A 19,687-nucleotide genomic window follows, 5' to 3' on the forward strand; every position below is an offset into this window, starting at 1 on the left:
GCAGAGGGAAGCATTGATTACTATATTTGTGCTAGAGCTTTTCATTTTGAAAATAAGAAACAATTTTGTCAACGGTAGTAATAAAGCATATGTGTTATGTATAAGACATCTTATAAGTTGCAAGCCTCATGCATAGTATACTAATAGTGCTCGCACCTTGTCCTAATTAGCTTGGATTAACACTGATTATCATTGCATAGCATATGTTTCAACCAAGTGTCACAAAGGGGTACATCTATGCCGCCTGTACAAAGGTCTAAGGAGAAAGCTCGCATTGGATTTCTCGCTTTTGATTATTCTCAACTTAGACATCCATACCGGACAACATAGACAACGAGATAATGGACTCCTCTTTAATGCATAAGCATTCAACAACAATTATTATTCTCATAAGAGATTGAGGATTAATTGTCCACACTGAAACTTCCACCATGAATCATGGCTTTAGTTAGCGGCCCAATGTTCTTCTCTAACAGTATGCATACTCAAACCATTTGATTGTGAGAACCGCCCTTACTTCAGACAAGACGAACATGCATAGCAACTCACATGATATTCAACAAAGGTAAAAGTTGATGGCGTCCCCAGAAACATGGTTACCGCTCAACAAGCAACTTATTAAGAAATAAGACACATAAGTACATATTCTTCACCACGATAGTTTTTAAGCTATTTGTCCCATGAGCTATATATTGCAAAGGTAAAGAATGGAAATTTTAAAGGTAGCACTCAAGTAATTTACTTTGGAATGGCGGAGAAATACCATGTGGTAGGTAGGTATGGTGGACACAAATGGCATGGTTATTGGCTCAAGGATTTGGATGCATGAGAAGAATTCCTCTCAATACAAGGCTAGGCTAGCAAGGTTGTTTGAAGCAAACTCAAGTATAAAAGGTGCAGCAAAGCTCACATATGAACATATTGTAACTATTATAAGACTTTACATTGTCTCCTTGTTGTTCAAACACCTCAACCAGAAAATATCTAGACTCTAGAGATCAATCATGCAAATCAAATTTTAACAAGCTCTATGTAGTTATTCATTAATGAGTACAAGGTACATGATGCAAGAGCTTAAACAAGATCTATATGAGCACAACAATTGCCAAGTATCACATTATTCAAGACATTAAACCATTTACCACATGCGGCATTTTCCGTTTCCAACCATATAACAATGAATGAAGTAGTTCAACTTTCGCAATGAACATTAAAGATAAAGCTAAGAACACATGTGTTTATACGAAACAGCGGAGCGTGTCTCTCTCCCAAACAAAGAATGCTAGGATCCGATTTATTCAAACAAAAACAAAAATAAAAACAAACAGACGCCCCAAGTAAAGCACATAAGATGTGACGGAATAAAAATATAGTTTCACTAGAGGAACCTGATAAGTTGTCGATGAAGAAGGGATGCCTTGGGCATCCCCAAGATTAGACGCTTGAGTCTTCTTAAAATATGCAGGGATGAACCACGGGGGCATCCCCAAGCTTTGACTTTTCACTCTTCTTGATCATATTGTATCATCCTCCTCTCTTGACCCTTGAAAACTTCCTCCACACCAAACTCGAAACAAACTCATTAGAGGGTCAGTGCATAATTCATATATTCAGAGGTGACATAATCATTCTTAACACTTCTGGACATTGCACAAAGCTACTTAAAGTTAATGGAACAAAGAAATCCATCAAACATAGCAAAAGAGGCAATGCGAAATAAAAGGCAGAATCTGTCAAAACAGAACAGTTCGTAAAGACGAATTTTAAAGTGGCACCAGACTTGCTCAGATGAAAATGCACAAATTGAACGAAAGTTGAGTACATATCTGAGGATCACGCACGTAAATTGGCAGATTTTTTTGATTTTTCTACAGAGACTACTGCTCAAATTTGTGACAGCAAGAAATCTGTTCCTGCGCAGTAATCCAAATCTAGTATTGGCTTTACTATCAAAGACTTTACTTGGCACAACAATGTAATAAAATAAAGATAAGGAGAGGTTGCTACAGTAGTAAACAACTTCCAAGACTCAAATATAAAATAAAGTGCGGACGTAAAATAATGGGTTGTCTCCCATAAGCGCTTTTCTTTAACGCCTTTCGACTAGGCGCGAAAGTGTATATCAAGTAACATCAAGAGACGAAGCATCAACATCATAATTTGTTCTAATAATAGAATCATAAGGTAACTTCATTCTCTTTCTAGGGAAGTGTTCCATACCTTTCTTGAGAGGAAATTGATATTTAATATTACCTTCCTTCATATCAATGGTGGCACCAACAGTTCGAAGAAAAGGTCTTCCCAATATAATGGGACAAGATGCATTGCATTCAATATCCAAGACAACAAAATCAACGGGGACAAGGTTATTGTTAACCATAATACGAACATTATTAATCCTCCCCAAAGGTTTCTTTATAGCATTATCAACAAGATTAACATCTAGATAACAATTTTTCAATGGTGGCAAGTCAAGCATATCATAAATTTTCTTAGGCATAACAGAAATACTTGCACCAAGATCACATAAAGCATTACAATAAAAATCATTGACCCTCATCTTAATGATAGGCTCCCAACCATCTTCCAACTTCCTATGAATAGAGGTTTCAAGTTTTAGTTTCTCTTCTCTAGCTTTTATGAGAGCATTTGTAATATGTTTTGTAAAGGCCAAATTTATAGCACTAGCATTGGGACTTTTAGCAAGCTTTTGTAAGAACTTTATAACTTCAGAGATGTGACAATCATCAAAGTCTAGACCATTGTGGTCTACAGCAATGGGATCATTATCCCCAATATTTTGAAAAATTTCAGCAGTTTTATTAGTTTCAGCAGTTTTAGCAGTTTCAGGCAATTTTGCACGCTTTGCACTAGGAGTAGTAACATTGCCAACACCAATTATTTTACCATTGATAGTAGGAGGTGTAGAAACATGTGAATCATTAACATTACTAGTGGTGGTAATAGTCCAAACTTTAGCTACATTATTTTCTTTAGCTAGTTTTTCATTTTCTTCTCTTTCCCACCTAGCATGCAATTCGGCCATCAATCTAATATTCTCATTAATTCGAACTTGGATGGCATTTGCTGTAGTAACAATTTTATTATCAATATCCTTATTAGGCATAATTTTCAATTTTAAAAGATCAACATCAGAGGCAAGACTATCAACCTTAGAAGCGAGAATATCAATTTTACCGAGCTTTTCCTCAACAGATTTGTTAAAGAGTTTGTGTACTAATAAATTCTTTAAGCATGGCTTCAAGACCAGGGGGTACACTCCTATTATTGTTGCAAGAATTCCCATAAGAATTACCATAACTATTACCATTAGCAGAAGGATATGGTCTATAGTTGTTACCAGATTTATTCCTATAAGCATTGTTGTTGAAATTATTATTTTTAATGAAGTTCACATCAACATGTTCTTCTTGGGCAACCAATGAAGCTAAAGGAACATTATTAGGATCAACATTAGATCTACCATTCACAAGCATAGTCATAATAGCATCAATCTTATCACTCAAGGAGGAGGTTTCTTCAACGAATTTACCTTCTTACCTTGTGGAGCTCTTTCGTGTGCCATTCGTAGTAATTTGTCATCATATCATCAAGAAGCTTTGTTGCCGCCTCCAAAGTGATGGACATAAAGGTACCTCCAGCAGCTGAATCCAATAGGTTCACGCAAGAAAAATTCAATCCTGCATAAAAGGTTTGGATGATCATCCAAGTAGTCGATCCATGGGTTGGGCAATTCTTTACCAAAGATTTCATTCTCTCCCATGCTTGAGCAACATGTTCATTATCTAATTGCTTAAATTTTATTATGCTACTTCTCAAAGATATAATTTTAGCGGGAGGATAATATCTACCAATAAAAGCATCCTTACATTTAGTCCATGAATCAATACTATTTCTAGGCGAGAGATAGCAACCAATCTTTAGCTCTTCCTCTTAAAGAGAAAGGAAACAATTTTAATTTTATAATGTCACCATCTACATCCTTATACTTTTGCATTTCACATAGTTCAACAAAATTATTAAGATGGGCAGCAGCATCATCAGAACTAACACCAGAAAATTGCTCTCTCATAACAAGATTCAGTAAAGCAGGTTTAATTTCAAAGAATTCCTGTTGTAGTAGCAGGTGGAGCAATAGGTGTGCATAGGAAATCATTATTATTTGTGCTAGTGAAGTCACACAACTTAGTATTCTCAACAGTACCCATTTTAGCAGTAGTAAATAAAGCAAACTAAATAAAGTAAATGCAAGTAACTATTTTTTTTGTGTTTTCGGTATAGAGAACAAGACAGTAAATAAAGTAAAACTAGCAACTATTTTATTTAAAATAGTTACTTGCATTTACTTTATTTAGTTTGCTTTATTTACTACTGCTAAAATGGGTACTGTTGAGAATACTAAGTTGTGTGACTTCACTAGCACAAATAATAATGATTTCCTATGCACACCTATTGCTCCACCTGCTACTACAACAGAATTCTTTGAAATTAAACCTGCTTTACTGAATCTTGTTATGAGAGAGCAATTTTCTGGTGCTAGTTCTGATGATGCTGCTGCCCATCTTAATAATTTTGTTGAACTATGTGAAATGCAAAAGTATAAGGATGTAGATGGTGACATTATAAAATTAAAATTGTTTCCTTTCTCTTTAAGAGGAAGAGCTAAAGATTGGTTGCTATCTCTGCCTAGAAATAGTATTGATTCATGGACTAAATGTAAGGATGCTTTTATTGGTAGATATTATCCTCCCGCTAAAATTATATCTTTGAGAAGTAGCATAATAAAATTTAAGCAATTAGATAATGAACATGTTGCTCAAGCATGGGAGAGAATGAAATCTTTGGTAAAGAATTGCCCAACCCATGGATCGACTACTTGGATGATCATCCAAACCTTTTATGCGGGATTGAATTTTTCTTCGCGGAACCTATTGGATTCAGCTGCTGGAGGTACCTTTATGTCCATCACTTTGGAGGCGGCAACAAAGCTTCTTGATGATATGATGACAAATTACTCTGAATGGCACACGGAAAGAGCTCCACAAGGTAAGAAGGTAAATTCTGTTGAAGAAACCTCCTCCTTGAGTGATAAGATTGATGCTATTATGACTATGCTTGTGAATGGTAGATCTAATGTTGATCCTAATAATGTTCCTTTAGCTTCATTGGTTGCCCAAGAAGAACATGTTGATGTGAACTTCATTAAAAATAATAATTTCAACAACAATGCTTATAGGAATAAATCTGGTAACAACTATAGACCATATCCTTCTGCTAATGGTAATAGTTATGGTAATTCTTATGGGAATTCTTGCAACAATAATAGGAGTGTACCCCCTGGTCTTGAAGCCATGATTACAGAATTTATTAGTACACAAACTGCTTTTAACAAATCTGTTGAGGAAAAGCTCGGTAAAATTGATATTCTCGCTTCTAAGGTTGATAGTCTTGCCTCTGATGTTGATCTTTTAAAATTGAAAGTTATGCCTAATAAGGATATTGATACTAAAATTGTTACTACAGCAAATGCCATCCAAGTTCGAATTAATGAGAATATTAGATTGATGGCCGAATTGCATGCTAGGTGGGAAAGAGAAGAAAATGAAAAACTAGCTAAAGAAAATAATGTAGCTAAAGTTTGGACTATTACCACCATTAGTAATGTTAATGATTCACATGTTGCTACACCTCCTACTATCAATGGTAAAATAATTGGTGTTGGCAATGTTACTACTCCTAGTGCAAAGCGTGCAAAATTGCCTGAAACTGCTAAAACTGCTGAAACTAATAAAACTGCTGAAATTTTTCAAAATATTGGGGATAATGATCCCATTTCTGTAGATCATAATGGTTTAGACTTTGATGATTGTCACATCTTTGAAGTTATAAAGTTCTTACAAAAGCTTGCTAAAAGTCCCAACGCTAGTGCTATAAATTTGGCCTTTACAAAACATATTACAAATGCTCTCATAAAAGCTAGAGAGGAGAAACTAAAACTTGAAACTTCTATTTCTAGAAAGTTAGAAGATGGTTGGGAACCCATCATTAAGATGAGGGTCAATGATTTTGATTGTAATGCTTTATGTGATCTTGGTGCAAGTATTTATGTTATGCCTAAGAAAATTTATGATATGCTTGACTTGCCACCATTGAAGAATTGTTATTTGGATGTTAATCTTGTTGATAATGTTATAAAGAAACCTTTGGGGAGGATTGATAATGTTCGTATTATGGTTAACAATAACCTTGTCCCCGTTGATTTTGTCGTCTTGGATATTGAATGCAATGCATCTTGTCCCATTATATTGGGAAGACCTTTTCTTTGAACTGTTGGTGCCACCATTGATATGAAGGAAGGTAATATTAAATATCAATTTCCTCTCAAGAAAGGTATGGAACACTTCCCTAGAAAGATAATGAAGTTACCTTATGATTCTATTATTAGAACAAATTATGATGTCAATGCTTCATCTCTTGATAATACTTGATACACACTTTCTGCGCCTAGCTGAAAGGCGTTAAAGAAAAGCGCTTATGGGAGACAACCCATTATTTTACTTTTGCACTTTTATTTTATATTTGAGTCTTGGAAGTTGTTTACTACTGTAGAAACCTCTCCTTATCTTTATTTTATTACATTGTTGTGCCAAGTAAAGTCTTTGATAGTAAAGCCAATACTAGATTTGGATTACTACGCAGAACAGATTTCTTGCTTGTCACAAATTTGAGCATTAGTCTCTGTAGAAAAATCAAAAAATCTGCCAATTTACGTGCGTGATCCGTGCATACGTACGCAACTTTCATTCAATTTGGGCATTTTCATCTGAGCAAGTCTCGGTGCCACTTTAAAATTCGTCTTTACGAACTGTTCATTTTGACAGATTCTGCCTTTTATTTCGCATTGCATGTTTTGCTATGTTTGATGGATTTCTTTGTTCCATTAACTTTCAGTAGCTTTGTGCAATGTCCAGAAGTGTTAAGAATGATTATGTCACCTCTGAATATATGAATTATGCACTGACCCTCTAATGAGTTTGTTTCGAGTTTGGTGTGGAGGAAGTTTTCAAGGGTCAAGAGAGGAGGATGATACAATATGATCAAGAAGAGTGAAAAGTCAAAGCTTGGGGATGCCCCTTGGTTCATCCCTGCATATTTTAAGAAGACTCAAGCGTCTAAGCTTGGGGATGCCCAAGGCATCCCTTCTTCATCGACAACTTATCAGGTTCCTCTAGTGAAACTATATTTTTATTCCGTCACATCTTATGTGCTTTACTTGGAGCGTCTGTTTTTTTTTTGTTTGAATAAATCGGATCCTAGAATTCTTTGTTGGGGAGAGAGACACGCTCCGCTGTTTCGTATGAACACATATGTTCTTAGCTTTATCCTTAATGTTCATTGCGAAATTTGAACTATTTCATTCATTGTTATATGGTTGGAAACGGAAAATGCCACATGTGGTAAATGGTTTAATGTCTTGAATAATGTGATACTTGGCAATTTTTGTGCTCATATAGATCTTGTTTAAGCTCTTGCATCATGTACCTTGTACTCATTAATGAATAACTACATAGAGCTTGTTAAAATTTGGTTTGCATGATTGATCTCTAGAGTCTAGATATTTTCTGGTTGAGGTGTTTGAACAACAAGGAGACAATGTAAAGTCTTATAATAGTTACAATATATTCATATGTAAGCTTTGCTGCACCTTTTATACTTGAGTTTTCTTCAAACAACCTTGCTAGCCTAGCCTTGTATTGAGAGGAATTCTTCTCGTGCATCCAAATCCTTGAGCCAATAACCATGCCATTTGTGTCCACCATACCTACCTACGACATGGTATTTCTCCGCCATTCCAAAGTAAATTACTAGAGTGCTACCTTTAAAATTTCTATTCTTTACCTTTGCAATATATAGCTCATGGGACAAATAGCTTAAAAACTATCGTGGTGAAGAATATGTACTTATGTGTCTTATTTCTTAATAAGTTGCTTGTTGAGCGGTAACCATGTTTTCTGGGGACGCCATCAACTCGTTTACCTTTGTTGAATAGCATGTGAGTTGCTATGCATGTTCGTCTTGTCTGAAGTAAGGGCGGTTCTCACAATCAAATGGTTTGAGTATGCATACTGTTAGAGAAGAACATTGGGCCGCTAACTAAAGCCATGATTCATGGTGGAAGTTTCGAGTGTGGACAATTAATCCTCAATCTCTTATGAGAATATTAAATGTTGTTGAATGCTTATGCATTAAAGAGGAGTCCATTATCTCGTTGTCTATGTTGTCCCGGTATGGATGTCTAAGTTGAGAATAATCAAAAGCGAGAAATCCAATGCGAGCTTTCTCCTTAGACCTTTGTACATGCGGCATAGAGGTACCCCTTTGTGACACTTGGTTGAAACATAAGCTATGCAATGATAATCAGTGTTAATCCAAGCTAATTAGAACAAGGTGCGAGCACTATTAGTATACTATGCATGAGGCTTGCAACTTATAAGATGTCTTATACATAACACATATGCTTTATTACTACCGTTGACAAAATTGTTTCTTGTTTTCAAAATGAAAAGCTCTAGCACAAATATAGTAATCAATGCTTCCTCCTGCGAAGGGCCTATCTTTTACTTTATTGTTGAGTCGGTTCACCCATTCTTTCTATCTTAGAAGCAAACACTTGTATCAACTGTGTGCATTGATTCTTACATGTTTACTTATTGCACTTGTTATATTGCTTTGTGTTGACAATTATCCATGAGATATACATGTTGAAGTTGAAAGCAACCGCTGAAACTTAATCTTCCTTTGTGTTGCTGTTGACTGCCAAAACCCACCGGCGGGCAGCGGCCTTGTCAACACTGTAGAGCCGGGGGGAGCCTAGAGCTGCGGCTGGCTGAGACCCCTCCGAGCGACGGCCCGCAATGCTCTTCTGGTCACACGCGGCGTTGCGAAGTGCAAGGGCGTGCCACCTGACCTATACCCGGTCGGGAAGGTGATGAGGTTGCCTCGCTTAGTTTCTGCCGGGGCATACATGTAAACGTTAAATGCGAGCCTCGATCGGCTCTCGGGTTATCCCGTGAATCGGCTCAAAGAGCCGATCCACCCATGATCCGTACGGGGTGCACGAATACTTGGTGGTCCTGCTTGATCAAGATGAAGCTAATGAGATCTACGACGATTTAGGGTTTTCACCGCATAACCGGATCATCCTACTCCAGGTTGGGCCTTGCGGCCACGCACGGTGCTCGTAAGCCGATCCTAAACAAGGCCAAAAAACCAACATGAAGTTGATCCTAGGAACATCCCGTTTAGGACTTGCGAACGCCACCCTACATGCCACTGGATCCTCCCCCCATTGTAAGGCCAAACTATTGCAGATATTAAACTAATCCTTGTAGAACAAGGAGCAATCGTAACGGATCAGATCTACTAAAAAATGATCAAGCGGGGTGCCGCCCCCACACCTGAGATAGGCGTGAGGACGGCTAGATATGCAGGGGTTGCACTACGTAAGCATGCTTAAACGAAGAACAATGCTAACCCTAACACATCTAATGATAACTACGTTGCTCGCCATCAAAAACGCTTCAGTACGAGCAACGCATGAACAACGTGGGGCTTGTGCTGCCTAGATCGCAAGATGCGATCTAGGCGACATGTCGCTACCCGATAGAAACCCTCGAGATGAAGGAGTTGGCGATGCACCGAGATTGGTTTGTTTTTGGGGTTGAACGTGAGTTGTTGTTTATTCCATAAACCCTAGGTACATATTTATAGTCCAGGGGACTCTCTAATGCGGGCGTGCACTAAACCGTACACGACTAAGATTCTATCTCTTATCTAAAATAATAAACTACTAAATAAAGATACACGGGCAATTCAGCCCAAGACCCTTCGTGCCAGGCCGCCTTAGAATTCTTCCACATGTAATCTTCCAAGCCCGGCCCACCTCTGGATTCGTCTAAAATCTGGTGATAACACATGCCCCCCTGGTTTTGGAAATAACATTTCCAAAATCATTATGCTTTCCCTTCGAAGGGTCATGTCGTAGCAGAGCGAGCCGTTACGAGCATCCGTCATCATTATGCCCTGTCTTCTCAGCTTCTCTAAAAATCCTGACAGCTTTAGCATCGATCCCTTGGAAGTTGTAATGGCATTAATCCTTCACCCGATTTATCATTATTTAACCGCGCCGACTGGTTAGCTCTCTCTCATATCCTCTATTCCATCCCAGCTATCGGCACCAAAACCCTCTCCTCCTGTAGCAATGTCTTCCTCTTCCTCTTCCTTCTCAAAACTCTTCCCCCAATCTTCGCCGAAGAAGAAGACCGAGGACAGCCTCCACCCCGCAGTGAATCCCTTCTCCTCCGACAAGGAGGAAAAAGAAGGAGAAGCAGCGAAGGCCAAAGCCTCTCCTTCCGCCCAGCTCCCGCCGAAGAAGCGCTTCCGCTCCTGGGCGGACAGCGAGGATGATGATGATGACGAGGAGGAAGAGGCTCCGGCCAAGGGCTGGGGCAGCGGCCGACGAAGAGCTCCCTCGGGAGCAGCGCCGACGATGTCGACGGCGGCGATGACGAGGACAGCGACGACTAGTAGTATAGGACTAGTAGTAGCAGTGCACTAGGCACCGGATCCCTCTTTTGAGAGCCATCGGCTCTTTCTTGTAAAGCCGCTCCTTGGAATTAATGAAATTGTTCTTTCCATTTATCCTTTAATCGCTCCAATTTCATTCCCTCCGTTTGCCATGCTAAGACCGATAGCAACGCGTCGGACTTCTTTCCTTTTCTTGCAAGCAACGAGCACGAGTCCAAGCCCCGTACTAGGCGTCGGCTTTTCCTTCCCGGTTCTCGCCCGAGACGACCATGATGCAGCCGCAGCCGAGGTGACCCTAATCGGCTCTCAAAAACAGGGCATCTTCCGGGCTTGTTGCCCCCGAGTCTCGGCCAAGGTAAAGCAGAGCTGTATGGACCTAGGCTCGATCATATCTGAGGGAGCTCCTTATGCCGAGCTAGCCGATTTAAATATACATCGGCTTCCCAAAACGGAGAGCCCTCAAGGTGAGCTGCCCCCCGAGTTTCTCCAGTTCCTGCCGGCCAGATAGGCTCCCTGACATTGTCCTTGAAGAAATCTCCCTTGAGTCGATGCCTGCTGCATCGGCTGTGTTCGAAAATTTTCGAATTTTCATTTTTTATTACGGCCGACCTGTGCATCGGCCCCCATATTCCAATACCCATCAACAAAAGATGAGAGGCTTCTGTTGCATATCCTCGTATTTTCATATACCAGGTGCCCCCCGAGCCGATTCTGTCAAGAAAATTGATGGTATCGGCTCCGTTGGATAACATGTTGAACCCGGGTAGAAAGGTAGGTGAGGATAATTTTGGCCGATTGCTCGGAATCGGCCTCCACGTTGCTTGCTCGTTGAAGGTTTTGTAAGTTCCCTTCGTAAATTTTTGGGGCCGATCACAAGGATCAGCCTCTCCCGGTTTGCCCATTGGTTTGATCTTGCTACTTGGTCAGGCTGGATGAAACCAACCCAACCTCCGACTTGATGCGCCTGCCGTCGTCCACCTTGAGTGCTCCGTAGAGTCGTGGAGCGCTACGCTCTGTCGGCAAGACGAGTACCATGTTTGTGCCAGCCGATGTCTCATCATCGGCTTTCCTCTGTTTGGGGCGCCACTCCATTTTCCGTGGACGACCCTCTTCATCCAGGGTTCGCTGAACCTTTGCAGCCAGATTAGGCCGTGCCTTTCTTAGCGTATGCAGGTACAACCTTTCGGCTTCCTCCAGGCCACGCAATCGCTGAACCCTGCGCTTTTGGGAACGGCTGAGTCCGTCAGGGCACCACCTTGGCCGGTGGTACCTGTCTTCTTCCACTTCTTCCTCGTCTTCTGAATCCTCAAGATCTGCCCAACGAGGCGACTCAGCGCGTTCGCTTTGTGGCGGGAGAGGCCCTAAGCGCTCGAACACAGACACGTTGGCTGCCTCCTTCTTTTTCTGATTGCATTCTGGGCAATTGCCGATTGTGGGCAATCGGCTCATTCCTGAATCCCAGCAAGTGTCCGAAGAAGGGGCAGTCCCGGTGTCCGGTGTTGTCATCTTGCTCCCCGGATGCTTCCGTGGCACAGCCGCTCGTGCTCCTCCTCATCGCGATTCTCGCCGACGATGTCTTCTCGGCTTCTCTAGCCAAACGATCTTCTCTATCATCGTAATTGGGTCGCCGGCGTTGGTCATACTGGCTAACATATTTGTTGAGGAGGTGATCGAGAGGGGTCGCCGATATCTTATATTCTTCACCTCTCCCTCCGTGACATAGCGCTTGCCATCATGATGGAGCCGATCGCGTGGAGCGGCCTCCTCTCGTGTCCTCGCTATGAGAGCAGCTGCCCTCATCTCCATCTTTGCCGCAGTGGTTTCCGGGTCCTACCATGTTGATGCTGAACGAGGGACCTGGCTGGCAACCTTCGAGGCAGGTGATTTCTACCATGTTAACGGCGGGGAAGGGTTGGGTGTCGACCTTCATGGCGTATCGGTTGAAAATTAGCCGCCCCTTCTCTATCGCCGCTTGGATGTGCCGACGCCACACCCGGCAGTCGTTGGTGGCATGGGAAAGCGAGTTGTGGAATTTGCGATACGGCTTTCCGTTTAGCTCTTTCGCCGTGGGGAACTTGAGACCTTCGAGGAACCCTCAACTTGTTTCTCCTTGAGCAGGAGGTCGAAGATTTGTTCGGTCTTGGTCACGTCAAAATCAAATCCCTCGGGCGGCCCCGGTGGCTTTACCCATTTGCGAGGCCACAGGGTTCCTCCCCGAGTCCACTCAGCCACCGCTATCTCTTGGCCTCCCGCAGGCACTTCATCCTCCTCCGTATCGACCATGACTATCGCACGCTTGAACTTGTCTTGGTACAGGTCGGGGTGGCGCTGTTCATATGCCGATAGTTTCGAACCATGTGCGCCGGCGAGGGATAATCTGCTTGGGAGGCCATGTCCTTGAGCTGTGTTGCAAGGCCTCGCTATCGCCAACTCGATCGCTTCCTTTTCAGTTATGCGAACCGAATAACATCGGTTCCTAAGATTCCTGAAGCGCTGGATGTATTCTGTCACCGTTTCCCCGCGCTTCTGACGTAGTTGTGCTAGATCGGCAATGCCAGACTCGGAAGCTTCTGAATGATATTGCATATGGAACTGTTCTTCCAATTGCTTCCAAGTTTGGATGGAGTTTGCTGGCAAGGAGGTGTACCATCCAAAAGCCGATCCCGTGAGGGACTGTGAAAAGAGCCTCACGCGTAGCTGATCCGACACCGAAGCCGGTCCTAGTTGAGCCAAATATCGGCCGACGTGCTCGATGGAGCTGGAGCCATCCGATCCACTGAATTTGGAGAAGTCGTGGAGCCGATATTTTGGTGGCAGCGGGATCATCTCGTAATCGTCGTGGTACGGCTTGGAATAGCCGATCGCCCTTCTTTTCGGCATCATGCCGAACCTGGTCTCTCGGCATGGTACCGATCTGATCCGCTGTGCTGGCCGTAGGAGTTGCACTCGAAGATTCGCCGGGGTGGCGTACTTGGCCTGCCATGTTTGCTTTTCCAGCTCCGAGCCGAGCCGCGGGAGCTGGGCTCGGGAGTTTCGCTCGGTGTGGCGTATTTAGTTAGCCACGTCTGCTCTGTCGCCGACGTTCCTCCAGTCTTCGCCGGAGTCCCCGATGTTGTGGCCTGGTTTGTGAGTGCCCAGTCACCACAATCCGGCACATACATGCACGCGTATCCATGAGGGATCTCCTTAGGCGCCTCCATTAAGAACTGGTAGTCACTGGGGTCGCCACCAATTCTGTAGACGAGGAATGCCGGTGTAGTCGGCACTTCAGCAGGTGCTGCCAACGCAAATGGCAGCGGTGGACGGGACTGGAATGGCAACTCTCCTTGATGAGTCCCGAGAGCTGGTCCTGACGGCGAGTACTGGTGGCTCATGATCTCCTGGATCACGCGCAGAGCGACACGCTCCAAGCACGTTGACCAAGTTCTCGCGAGTGGCGGTGTAGCGAGTGAGCCACCGGGTAGTTGATCTCCTCGCCGTGCACCCTCGGTGCGTTCCTCCGACGAGGTAGAGAGGTCTATCCCATCGAGTGCACCTTCCGGTGAGAACCCCTTCCATCCGATGCCACCGTAACGGGTTCTCCGAAAAGAGCCGATGAGGTCGGCTTCGAGGGCAGCCTTGATCTCGTTGTATTGCTTTTTAGGTCATCGGCGGATCCTCGTAGGTGACTGGCGTGCCGTCCGCCATCTCAGATGTAGATGGCGATGTGGTTGATGTAGACGATCGTCCCACCGAGCGTGCCAGAATGTGTTGACTGCCAAAACCCACCGGCGGGCAGCGGCCTTGTCAACACTGTAGAGCCGGGGGGAGCCTAGAGCTGCGGCTGGCTGAGACCCCTCCGAGCGACGGCCCGCAATGCTCTTCTGGTCACACGCGGCGTTGCGAAGTGCAGGGCGTGCCACCTGACCTATACCTGGTCGGGAAGGTGATGAGGTTGCCTCGCTTAGTTTCCTGCAGGGCATACATGTAAACGTTAAATGCGAGCCTCGATCGGCTCTCGAGTTATCCCGTGAATCGGCTCAAAGAGCCGATCCACCCATGATCCGTACGGGGTGCACGAATACTTGGTGGTCCCGCTTGATCAAGATGAAGCTAATGAGATCTACGACGATTTAGGGTTTTCACCGCATAACCGGATCATCCTACTCCAGGTTGGGCCTTGCGGCCACGCACGGTGCTCGTAAGCCGATCCTAAACAAGGCCAAAAAACCAACATGAAGTTGATCCTAGGAACATCCCGTTTAGGACTTGCGAACGCCACCCTACATGCCACTGGATCCTCCCCCCCATTGTAAGGCCAAACTATTGCAGATATTAAACTAATCCTTGTAGAACAAGGAGCAATCGTAACGGATCAGATCTACTAAAAAATGATCAAGCGGGGTGCCGCCCCACACCTGAGATAGGCGTGAGGACGGCTAGATATGCAGGGGTTGCACTACGTAAGCATGCTTAAACGAAGAACAATGCTAACCCTAACACATCTAATGATAACTACGTTGCTCGCCATCAAAAACGCTTCGGCACGAGCAACGCATGAACAACGTGGGGCTTGTGCTGCCTAGATCGCAAGATGCGATCTAGGCAGCATGTCGCTTACCTGATAGAAACCCTCGAGATGAAGGAGTTGGCGATGCGCCGAGATTGGTTTGTTTTTGGGGTTGAACGTGAGTTGTTGTTTATTCCATAAACCCTAGGTACATATTTATAGTCCAGGGGACTCTCTAATGCGGGCGTGCACTAAACCGTACACGACTAAGATTCTATCTCTTATCTAAAATAATAAACTACTAAATAAAGATACACGGGCAATTCAGCCCAAGACCCTTCGTGCCAGGCCGCCTTAGAATTCTTCCACATGTAATCTTCCAAGCCCGGCCCACCTCTGGATTCGTCTAAAATCTGGTGATAACAGTTGCTTCAATGCCTTTACTTCGAATTTATTGCTTTATGAGTAACTCTTATGCAAGTCTTATTGATGCTTGTCTTGAAAGTATTATTCATGAAAAGTCTTTGCTATATGATTCATTTGTTTACTCATTATCTTCATCATTGCTTCGAATCGCTGCATTCATCTCATATGCTTTACAATAGTATGATCAAGATTATGATAGCATGTCACTTCAGAAATTATCTTTGTTATCGTTTACCTACTCGAGGGCGAGTAGGAACTAAGCTTGGGGATGCTTGATACGTCCCAAACGTATCTATAATTTCTTATGTTCCATGCTACTTTTATGATGATACTCACATGTTTTATACACATTATATGTCATTATTATGCATTTTCCGGCACTAACCTATTGACGAGATGCCGAAGAGCCGATTCTTGTTTTCGCTGTTTTTGGTTTCAGAAATCCTAGTAAGGAAATATTCTCGGAATTGGATGAAATGAACGCCCAGAGTCCTATTTTTGCACGAAGCTTCCAGAAGTCCGAAGAGGAGACGAAGTGGGGCCACGAGGCGCCGCCACAATAGGGTGGCGCGGCCAACAGGGGGCCCGCGCGGCCCTGGCGTGTGGGGCCCTCGTGTGGCCCTCTGACCTGCCCTTCCGCCTACTTAAAGCCTTTGTCGCGAAAACCCCAGTACCGAGAGCCACGATACGGAAAACCTTCCAGAGACGCCGCCGCCGCCAATCCCATCTCGGGGGATTCAGGAGATCGCCTCCTGCACCCTGCCGGAGAGGGGAATCATCTCCCGGAGGTCTCTTCATCGCCATGATCGCCTCGGATCGATGTGTGAGTAGTTCACCCCTGGACTATGGGTCGATAGCAGTAGCTAGATGGTTGTCTTCTCCTCATTGTGCTATCATGTTAGATCTTGTGAGCTGCCTATCATGATCAAGATCATCTATTTGTAATCCTTCATGTTGTGTTTGTTGGGATCCGATGAATATTGAATACTATGTCAAGTTGATTATCAATCTATCATATATGTTATTTATGTTCTTGCATGCTCTCCGTTGCTAGTAGAGGCTCGGCCAAGTTGATACTTGTGACTCCAAGAGGGAGTATTTATGCTCGATAGTGGGTTCATGCTTCCATTAAATCGGGACGGTGATAGAAAGTTCTAAGGTTGTGGATGTGTTGTTGCCACTAGGGATAAAACATCGATGCATTGTCTAAGGATATTTGTGTTGATTACATTACGCACCATACTTAATGCAATTGTCCGTTGTTTACAACTTAATACTTGGAGGGGTTCGGATGATAACCTCGAAGGTGGACTTTTTAGGCATAGATGCATGTTGGATAACGGTCTATGTACTTTGTCGTAATGCCCCGATTAAATCTCATAGTACTCATCATGATATATGTATGTGCATTGTTATGCCTTCTTTATTTGTCAATTGCCCAACCGTAATTTGTTCACCCAACATCTCGCTATCTTATGGGAGAGACACCACTAGTGATCCGTGGACCCCGGTCCTATTCTTTACATCTGAAATACAATCTACTACAATTGCTCTTTATCGTTCTTCGCAAACAACCATCATCATCCACACTATACATCTAATCCTTTGTTTACGACAAGCCGGTGAGATTGACAACCTCGCTCGTTACGTTGGGGCAAAGTTCTGTGATTGTGTTGTGCAGGTTCCACGTTGGCGCCGAAATCCCTGGTGTTGCGCCGCACTACACTCCTCCGCCATCAACCTTCAACGTGCTTCTTGGCTCCTCCTGGTTCGATAAACCTTGGTTTCTTTCTGAGGGAAAACTTGCTACTGTGCGCATCACACCTTCCTCTTGGGGTTCCCAACGGACGTGTCAACTACACACATCAGGGACACGCTCCGCTGTTTCGTATGAACACATTTGTTCTTAGCTTTACTTTTAATGTTCATTGCGAAAGTGGAACTACTTTGTTCATTGTTATATGGTTGGAAACGGAAAATGCCGCATGTGGTAATTGGTATAATGTCTTGAATAATTTGATACTTAGCAATTGTTGTGCTCATATAGATCATGTTTAAGATCTCGCATCATGTACCTTGTACCTATTAATGAAGAACTACATAGAGCTTGTTAAAATTTGTTTTGCATGATTGATCTCTAGAGTCTAGATATTTTCTAGTTAAGGTGTTTGAACAACAAGGAGACAATGTAAAGTCTTATAATACTTACAATATGTTCATATGTGAGTTTTGCTGCACCGTTTTATACTTGAGTTTGCTTCAAACAACCTTGCTAGCCTAGCCTTGTATTGAGAGGAATTCTTCTCGTGCATCCAAATCCTTGAGCCAATAACCATGCCATATGTGTCCACCATACCTACCTACTACATGGTATTTCTCTGCCATTCCAAAGTACATTACTTGAGTGCTACCTTTAAAATTCTATTCCTTTGTCTTTGCAATATATAGCTCATGGGAAAATAGCCTTAAAAACTATTGTGGTGAAGAATATGTACTTATGTGTCTTATTTTTTAATAAGTTGCTTGTTGAGCGGTAACCATGTTTCTGGGGACGCTATCAACTTTTATCTTTGTTGAATATCATGTGAGTTGCTATGCATGTTCGTCTTGTCTGCAGTAAGGGCGATTTTCATGATCGAAAGGTTTGAGTATGCATATTGTTAGAGAAGAACATTGGGCCGCTAACTAAAGCCATGATTCATGGTGGAAGTTTTAGTTTGGACAATCAATCCTCAATCTCTTATGAGAATATTATCTGTTGTTGAATGCTTATGCATTAAAGAGGAGTCCATTATCTCGTTGTCTATGTTGTCCCGGTATGGATGTCTAAGTTGAGAATAATCAAAAGCGAGAAATCCAATGCGAACTTTCTCCTTAGACCTTTGTACGAGCGGCATAGAGGTACCCCTTTGTAACACTTGGTTGAAACATATGCTATGCAATGATAATCCATGTTAATCCAAGCTAATTAGGACAAGGTGCGAGCACTATTGGTATACTATGCATGAGGCTTGCAACTCATAGGATATCTTATACATAACACATATGCTTTATTACTACCGTTGACAAAATTGTTTCTTGTTTTCAAAATGAAAAGCTCTAGCACAAATATATTAATCGATGCTTCCCTCTGCGAAGGGCCAATCTTTTACTTTATTGTTGAGTCAGTTTACCCATTCTTCTATCTCAGAAGCAAACACTTGTATGAACTGTGTGCATTGATTCTTATATGTTTACCTATTGCACTTGTTATATTACTTGACCCTTGAAAACTTCCTTCACACCAAACTTCTCATAAACTTCATTAGAGGGGTTAGTACTCAAAAAACTTTAATCCACCTTGGCCCTGTAGTGACACATTGCAAGAACTTAATAAAACATTAGCTACAGCTCTCCACGTCTAGAAAGCCTCACTTAAAGTCCACAAGAGACAATGCAAAAAAAACAGAGACAGAATCTGTCAAAACAGAACAGCCAGTAAACACGAATTTTAAAGAGGTACTTCCGTTGCTCAAATCAGAAAACTCAAAACTAATGAAAGTGGAGTACATATCTGAGGATCATTCACGTAAATTGGCAGATTTTTGTGAGTTACCTACAGAGAATCATACACAGATTCGTGACAGCAAGAAATCTGTTTCTGCGCAGAAATCCAAATCTAGCATCAACATTCTATTAGAGACTTCACTTGGCACAACATTTCAATAAAATAAAGATAAGGAGAGGTTGCTATAGTAGTAACAACTTCCAAGACACAACAAAACAGTGGCGAAATAAATACATGGGTTATCTCCCAAGAAGTGCTTTCTTTATAGCCATTAAGATGGGCTCAGCAGTTTTAATGATGCACTCGCAAGAAATAAGAGTTGAAGCAAAAGAGAGTATCAAAAAGCACATTCAAAACACATTTAAGTCTATCCCACTTCCTATGCATAGGAATCTTGTACACAAATAAATTCATGAAGAACAAAGTAACAAGCATAAGAAGATAAAACAAGAGTAACTTCAAAAGTTTCAGCATATAGAAAGGTGTTTTAGTACCATGCAAATTTCTACAACCATATTTTCCTGTCTCATAATAATTTTCAGTAGCTTCATGAACAAACTCAACAATATAACTATCACATAAAGCATGCTTTTCATGATTCACAAACACATAATTTT

The sequence above is a fragment of the Lolium rigidum genome, chromosome 5, assembly GCF_022539505.1.
Source record: "Lolium rigidum isolate FL_2022 chromosome 5, APGP_CSIRO_Lrig_0.1, whole genome shotgun sequence".
Lineage (NCBI taxonomy): Eukaryota > Viridiplantae > Streptophyta > Magnoliopsida > Poales > Poaceae > Lolium > Lolium rigidum.